At 47.5% G+C, this 8,633-nt stretch overlaps 1 protein-coding gene across 4 annotated transcripts in view; it reads left to right on the top strand.

The window, feature by feature from the left end:
* The window catches only part of Prkcz (protein kinase C zeta), a 107,325-nt gene that overhangs the window by 28,949 nt on the left and 69,743 nt on the right, over window positions 1-8,633 (top strand). The gene's annotated exons all lie outside the window — the stretch shown is intronic.

Raw genomic sequence — 8,633 nt, 5'->3', positions numbered from 1 at the left:
TTTCGAGACAGGGTTTCTCTGTGTAGCCTTGGCTGTCCTGGCACTCACTTTGTAGACCAGGCTGGCCTCGAACTCAGAAATCCGCCTGCCTCTGCCTCTGCCTCCCAAGTGCTGGGATTAAAGGCGTGCGCCACCACGCCCGGCTTTAACCTGTGAGTCTTAGGAATCAAACTCACAACCTCAGGCCCGGCAGCCTTTACCCACTGAGCCATCTCATCTGCCTGTCTTCTTTTAGTAATAGTTATTATTACAACTGTTTGTATTTAGGATGGATAAGAACAGAAATAAGAACAATACACACTTAAATACCAATAAAGCCCACTGTCTTACTGTCTTACTTAGGGTTTCTGTTGCTTCTGATGAAACACCATGAACAAAAAGCAGTTTGGGGAAGAAAAGGTTTATTTGGCTTACACTTCCACATTGCTGTTCATCATTAAAAGAAGTCAGGACAGGACCACACACAGGGCAGGATCCCGGAGGCAGGAGCTGATGCAGAGGCCATGGAGGGGTGTTGCTTGCTGGCTTGCTCCCCCTTGCTTGCTCAGCTTGCTTTCTTAAAGAACCCAAACCACCAGTCCAGGGATGGCACCACTCACAGTGGGCTGGGCCCTTCCCTATTAATCACTAATTGAGGAAATGCCTTACAGCTGGATCTCAAGGAGACATTTCCTCAACTGAGGCATCTTCCTCTTTGATGACTCTAGCTTGTGTCACCTTGACACACAAAACTAGCCAGTACATTTACTGTAATCCTAGAAAACAGCATTAATTAAGCCTATCGCTTATTGTCTGCCTGCCATATTCCCCCCCCCCAATATTTTCTTACTGTCGAACAATTTCATTTCTACTCAACTGACAGTTTTTCAATATTTTCTCTTGCAAAATCTCCAGAGAATTTAGCCTTTTAAAAAAATAACAGGATAAGTGAAATGGAAAAAAAAAAAAAAACCAACTTACGGCAGCTGTTTGGGAAATCTTTTCATACTAGGCATGGTGGTGCCTGCTCTTAGGAAACTGAGACAAGAAGATCTGGAATTCAGGACCAGCCTGCATAGCGGGGCGCGGGGGCGGGGGGTGGAGGATCAGCAAAAACAGTTAATGCTTCAAAAAAGATGCTTAAGAAGAGCCAGTACATGAGAAATCTCAAAATACCCTACAAGTGCTGCAGATCTCCAGTAAAGAAAATGAGTGAGATTCTCCCAAAGTGTGAGGGGCTGCGGAAAATGTTCCATCTGTAAGCGCTTGAGGTGATGTGTAGGACTTAAGTTTGCTTCTCAGAACCTACATTCCTATGTATCCCATACTGGCCTAGAACTCACAATTCTCCTGTCTCAGCCTCAAGAGTGCTGGGATTAGGTATGTGCCACCATTTCCAGCTCCCGTTCATTTCTTTTTTGGGGCATGTGTGTGTGTGTGTGTGTGTGGTTTTGCATGTATGTGTGGGCACGTCCACATGTGTGCCCATGCAGGTAAGAGGCCAGAAAGTCATCCTTCTCTTTTGCACTCTGTTCATCAAGACACGGTCTCTTAAACCCAGGACTCACTCACAGGCCAGCTGGCTCAGGAGAATCCCACCTCTGCCTTACCAAGACTGGAATTATAGATGGCTACCGTGCCTGCCCAGTGTTCATGTGGGGCTCTAAACTCCAGTCTTCATGCTTGGTCAGGCACTTAATACTGAGCCATATCTCTAGCTCCTCTTTAAAAATTTCTTGATAGAACCCTGGGGCCTTGTGCATGCCAAGCAAGTGATCTAACCCTGAGCTGCACCCAGGCCCCTCATCTAGTTTTAAACAAAGGGGATTTTGTAAAAATCAGAATGCAAGATGGGTTTGGAGTGTCACCGAGTGAGGAGTAAAGACTGGTCCTGCTGATGGCTGGGACTGGCACCTCTATACACCATATCAACGCGTTGGTCTGTGTCCTGAGATGCCAGGTAGTTCATGGGGCTCTGCACCCGTTCAAAAACCTTTGCTCAGAGGGGTTTTAATGATGCCTTGCTTGTTTGTTGTTGTTGTTGTTGTTGTTGTTGTTGTTTTAGAGACAGGGTTTCTCTGTGTAGCCCTGGCTGTCCTGGAACTCACTTTGTAGACCAGGCTGGCCTTGAACTCAGAAATCCGCCTGCCTCTGCCTCCCGAGTGCTGGGATTAAAGGCGTGCGCCACCATGCCCGGCAATGCCTTGTTTTTGCATTTATTACTTTGTTCTCATCCAACCTTCTGTAAAAGTTGGTGTCAAATTAACCAAGAAGACTGTCCCAAGATATCTGGGCAACACATGAATGTGTCACCCGTAAAAATATGTTGTGTAAAGAATAAAATACAGTCTGGGTCAGTTTGTTTCCTTTTGATTTTTCTAAAACAGCCTTTTGGAGAACTTCACCACTTTTTGTTTCTGCTTTTAAAGGAATGCAAAGCAGAGCTGGGCCCCCTTCTCTCTGAGAACCTGCATTCAGCATTGTGGTGATGGGATGATGATCTCGGTCAGACTGGTCAGCACTTGCATCTCAGGAAGGCCGGGCCTTGAGGCCAGGGGATGCTGGAGATGGATGTGAGGGGCAGGCTGCTTGGTGACTGGCACGTGTTGGCTGCCTGGAGGCTTGGCTGAAAGGAATCCTTTGTTATGACAATAGTGGTGTCAGCTCTGAATAGTGCTTTCTCTTTGCTGTATGCAGAGGGGGTTCAGGGCTTTGGGCTTGGAGTGGTGGTTCCAGGATCTCTGCTTCTGCAGCCTTGGGGAGACGGTCACTTTGCTGGCTCCTTAGCGAGCAGGCTCAGGTACTTCCCTCTCCTCGGGGTCACCTGCCCCTTCAGTGGATCCTGTATCAAGGAAATCTAGGGCTGTAGCCCATCCCTAGCAGACTGTTCTTCTCATCTCCAGTGTTTAGTCAAGACAGAGTTGAGGCCTTCTGCTTTTACCTTTTGCTTGGACAGTGGTTGCAGTATACCTCCACCCTGTCCTATCTATTCTCTTCCTCTAGAGTCTTCTCAAAGTCCTTGTCCTCCAGGTCTTTCTCTGTAAAGCCTCACCCTAGTGTTCTTGTCGCCTCTGTCTTCAGACACACCAGAAAAGGACATCAGATCCCATTACACATGGTTGTGAGCCACCATGTGGTGGCTGGGATTTGAACTCAGGACCTTTGGAAGAGCAGTCAGTGCTCTTAACCGTTGAACCATCTCGCCAGCCTTCCCATGAAGGCTTTTCAGGCTTTTCAGGGATGGGATCCATCTGCTTTGATCTTGGTGCATCCTTGGATCTAAAAGTCCATGCCTGGAGCTCCCCCCACAACAACAACTCCTCCCCATCCTCCCGACTTTGTGCTAAGCATCCTTCAGTGAAGATGTTCTGGTGAATGGTGGCCTATCCATGCCTTCCACACCAGAGGCTGCCTCCAAAGGCCCCAGAACCAGGTCTGCCAGGATGATCTGAGCTTCACATTTCTGCTGGTGATACATGGCAGTATCACCCTCCGCCCTTTTCTTGTTTTGTGTTTTGAGACAGAGTTCTTCTGTGTAGACTTTTGTCTGTCCTGGAACTCACTCTGTAGACCAGGCTGGCCTCAAATGCTCAGAGATTCCCCCTGCCCCTGCCTCCCGAGTGTGAGAAGGGTGAGCCACTGCTGCCTGAGAAAAGGTCTTTTATATTCGTGTTTTAAAATTGAAAAAGCTGTCCGTGCTGGTTGCACAGGATCTGAAAGGCACATCAAAGTGTTAGAAGAAAATTAAAAATTGCCCTTCCCAGTACTCTCTGGAGAGCACCCCTTACTTCTGTTCTAAGAGAGCATATGTAGTTATTAATTTTCAAAGAAAATACTAGTGGAACAATGTTAGTTATTGGCCAGCAGCTCCCGAGTCCTTGGTGAGGGCCCCAGAATCCTACCTTTAGTGAATATGCCACAGAGCTTCCTTTCCTTGGTACAGAAGCCCAGCTTCTCTGGGAGAATCTCTGTGTCTGTCCTGAGGATCTAGCTCAGTGGTAAAGCACTCGCCCAGCATAAGCTAAGCCCTGGCCCTGGCCCTGGCCCTGGCCCTGGCCCCTACCAAAAACTGAGAGAATGAAACCAACCAATATAAATGGTTAACTTGTCTTCTAGGAAGCAGAACATTGTGTGCTTCTCCATATCGCCTGATCCCTGCCTGCTCCAGGCTGGAAGATATAACCCAGACCCTGGGTAGGTTCTGATGTCCCCAGGAAGTTGCCATTTGTGGTGGTTTGAGTGAGATGTCCTCCAAGGTCTCAGGCATTTGAATATCCCAAACTGGTGGGACTGTTCAGGTGGGCTTAGGAGGTGTGGCTTTGCTCAGGGAATATGTCACTAGGGAAGGCTTTGATCTTTCAGACTCAGACCATCCCATTTGTCCTCTGCTTCCTGCTTGCAATCTGGGACTTTCTCCTTCCCACTCTACCTGTCCTGCCTCTGCCATCATGGACTCTTCCATGGACTCTTGCTCTCTGGAATAAATTCTATAAGCGGCCCTGGCCATGGTGTTTGTCACAGCAATAGAGAAATAACACCAACACACCATCTCCTTTCCTTATTAGAGTTCATAACAATGGTGTCTCGAGTATCACCTGCTGCCCAACTTCCCAGCGATGCTTACTTTATAGGCTTATCCCCATTGATGATCATTCCGGGTCCTGTGTTCTCCCCTTGGTGACATCCAGTCATTCCACCTAATCCCTGTGACCATCTTCTTGGTGAATACTGGAGCCAGGAAAAGGATTTAGCAAAGTGGTGTCTCTCATTTCCTGGTTTCTCAGTGTGTAGACCGTATGGAACCTGGGAAGGGCAGTTGGAGGGTGGCTAAGAAGACCTGATGTTAAAGGGTTAACCGCATATTTCCCATTTGATCTTTGGGAACGGTAGCTAGGGAGTCTGGCCTGTGGCAGGACTAGCTAAGCAGACTTCCCGGGACAAAACTGGGTCTGGAGCTCTAGTGGGGGCCACCAGGAGGGTATGTACAGGTCTGTGGAGTATGACTAACCCATCAGTGCATTTACTGTGTTGATGGGTGGGAGAGTGTGGTGGAGGGCTCTGATCTAGCCATGTGCCTAGTCTGCAGTGTGTACTCATAATGAATCCAGAGGGTGTAGGGAATTGGAGAACCAGTTGAGAAGCTCCATGGAACTGGGAAAGGGGAAAGAGGCTGACCCAGAGGCTTACACATTGGTGGGTGGGCAGGGTGGCATTGGTTTAGAGGGAGCTTGAAAAAGGCCTTCAGGTTTGATCAGGGAGTGCCCAGGGTGGCAGTTGGACTGAGAATGGCCCCGTCATCTCATTTGTTTGAATCCTACATTTGAATACTTGGTCTCTCACGTGTAAGACTGTCTGGGAAGGATTAGGAGGTGTGGCCTTATTGGAGGAGGTGTGTCACTGAGAGTGCTTTGCATGTGTAGATCAAATGTAAGCTCACAGTTTCTGCTCCAGCTCCATGCCTGCCTGTCTGCTGCTATCCCTGCTGCCATGTCTGTCATGGACTCTGACCCTTTAGAACCGTGAGCCCCAAATTAAATGCTTTCTTTAGAAATTGCCCTTGGCCATATTGTCTTGTAATAGCTATAGAGAAGTAGGAAAGACCATCTGCAGAACCCACACCCACTCCCAGCTTTTCTGCTTCTGTCCAGACTGCTTAGAACAGAATCCAAGCTGGTGGTGCCCTCCTCCTAGAAGGGCCCACAAAGGGCTCTCAAGCCATAAAGCTTTGCACAGGTGAGAGAAGCCACACTGGCAGGATTGTGTTGCTGAAAAAGAGGAACAGTCCTCTACATCTGGGAGAACGGGGGACTTACAAGGACCATTTGGTGCCATCAGAGTGTCAGGGGACTAGGGAGGCTGGGCAATGTGACCATAGTCAAAATCATGGGGCCTTGTGTGTGTTTACTGCGCCTGCACTATCTGCCAGACAAGGTGGTACTGGGAGTTGGCCCTCCACTGGTCAGAGGCTCAAAGCTCCCCACAGTCTTCCCGTATTCCTGTGTACCTCGGAGATGGTGCTGCTGTGCTTATGTCTAAGTGTAAGACCGGAGATTGGTGGCAGCCTCAGAAGTCAACATGTTAAACATAGCAACGCAGGTGAGCTCTCCGTTCTAAATCTGTCTTCTCTCCTAAGAGCAGTAGCATTTAGCAAGTAAAGACTCTATGCCAGTCAGTTCTGGGGTTCTTCCTCTCTTGGCTTCAAGATCCCAGGCAGTTTTCCCCTTGAAGGTGGTGGGGACACTAGCAAGGCACTCAGTCCTTTCCGGGACTGTTGTGATTGGAGCCTGGAGTTAGGTCTGAGTGAAGATGCTCAGAGTGGACTGTGTTAGTGGTGGAGACCCTCAGGGCAGGGTTTGTTCTGCTGGTATGTTGTCTTCTCTGTGTGGACTAACAGAATAAAACACCACAGCTGGACACTTAGAAATCACAGACATTTCTTCAGGTCTGAAAGCTGGAAGCACCTTCAGGTACATGGTCAGGGCACTGGCAAATTGGGTGTCTGGTGAGGTCTGGAATAAGTGAGCTCTCTCGGGCCATTTTATAAGACACCAATCCCTTCCTAAAGGGTCCATTATCCTCGTCTGCTCACCTTCTAGAGATGGTAACACTGTCACAGGAGTTAGAATTTGGCATAGACTTCTGAAAGCTGCACACTCAGACACAGCACCAAGGCTGCTATTAGGAAGAGGGCTACACAGTTGGTGCCAAGACAGCAGAAGTTTGGCCTCCTGCATCACAACCAGAAGCCTAAAACCCCTACTATGGGCAGGGCTTTGAGAAAGATGGTTCTTCTGTCCTTGGCTTATAGATAGTTGTGTCTGTCTTCCCGTAAGTTCAACTCATAACCTTGCCCTTGAGAATCTTGGTGAAACACCCACCAGGTGTCTGACACGTCACGTTGTGAGCTGAGAAGTCTTTAATCTCAGCTGCCCTTAGGCCTTCTGTTGTAGATGGATCACTGTCCGTCCTCCCCCAATGATCATGTAGCTGACAATGTATAGTGACCCTGAGTTCTGGGTGGCAGGGCTCAACTCGGTGAACCTGTAGGGGTCTGCTGACCCTTACACCATCATGACCACTGTTTCACTGTGATTTCTTTCCCTCAGCCAGCACTTTTTCTTCCTAATGCTTGTCCACAGACTTCTCTGGACACTTAGAATGGACTCTGCATCTCTATTCTGCTTTTTGCAGAGCCGAGGATGAGCACAGGGCCTTGTACCTGACAGGCAAGCTCCTACCTAAAGCTGTGTCTCCTACAGCCTAACTTCCCACTCCTGTACCCATGTCTGTGGTTTTACTCAGCTGACTACTGTGGCCCTCAAGTCAGCAGAAGCATGAGGGAGCCAGAACCAGACAGGTTCAGCCTTTGAGGGATCTAGGAATCCTGGCTGTGGAATTTGGTTGTTTTGGTTTAAGGGTTCGATTTGTTTACTTTTAGACTTTGTTGTATGCAAATATTCTAACCACAGTAAGCAAACTTTCCACATTCAACTAGCTGTCTACGCTTCCTTTATCCTGTGGTCTAAGCAGATGACAGAGTCCACTCAGCAAACGTCATTCTTCAAGAATAAAAGTGTTCCTTCCCATGGGTGCACTGTAATCGAGACTTGTCTTTTACGTTGGTTGCTCTGCTAATTGTGGCAACAAAATGAAACAAAAAAACCCAACAACAACGAAAACCCATATGTGAATAAGGTCTGGAGAGGTGGCTCAGCAATTAAGAGCACTTGCTTGGTTTGCAACACCCACATTGATCAACTCACAACCACCCTTAACTCCAGCTTCAGGGATCCAGCACGCTGTTCTGCCCTCCTTGGGTACCTGTACACACACAGCATACACTCAGAGACACGTAAATACTCATAAATAAAGTAAGATAAGTTCTAAAAAAAAAATACACATAATGTAAACTAGATATAGCTTATAACCAGGTTTTGTGTTATGCAATCAATCTAGAATTCTTCATCCTACAAAACCAAAACTGTCCAGTTAAGCAGTAGCTGTCCTCACTCTGCCCTGACGCCCCTGGTCCAGTTTGTGGACTAAACTGACTTATTTCCCATCAGGCCTTACGTGGACCTTTCTTTTTGTAGCAGCCTAATTTCAGTATAATGTCCTCAGGGCTTCTGTCAAAATCTCCTTCCTTCTTAAGTCTGAAGAGCAGCGCATTGTGTGTGAACATCACATTTTCTTTATCCATTGATCTGTAAATAGACGCTTGGGTTGCTTCTACCTCCTGGCTGCTGTGGATGAGTGTGTGTGTGTGTGTGTGTGTGTGAGTGTGTGTGTATAAATGGCTATTCAGGACCCCTGGCACATATGCCCAGAAGTGAAATTGCTGCATCACATGGTAATTCTATTTTTAATTTTTTTGAGGAGGTCTGTACCACTCCCCACAGTAGCTGTACTGTTTGACATCCCTAGCCACAGTGTGCAAGGGTTCCAATTTTTTTCCACATTTTTATTTTTCTTCATTTTTGTTTATTGAGTTAATATTTATTTATTTGATCTAGGTAGGTGGGTGTATGGGTGTCTCACCATGCACATGGAGCGCTATGGGCAATTTACAGGAGTCAGTTCTTTTTCCACCATGTAGGCTCTGGGGCTCAAACCCTAGTCATCATTCTATCTTTTGACAATTTTTTTTTTTTTTT

This window comes from Mus caroli, chromosome 4 (genome assembly GCF_900094665.2).
Source record: "Mus caroli chromosome 4, CAROLI_EIJ_v1.1, whole genome shotgun sequence".
Lineage (NCBI taxonomy): Eukaryota > Metazoa > Chordata > Mammalia > Rodentia > Muridae > Mus > Mus caroli.
The sequence above is the reverse complement of the archived record's forward strand: the minus strand, read 5'-3'. Positions and strand labels throughout refer to the sequence as shown.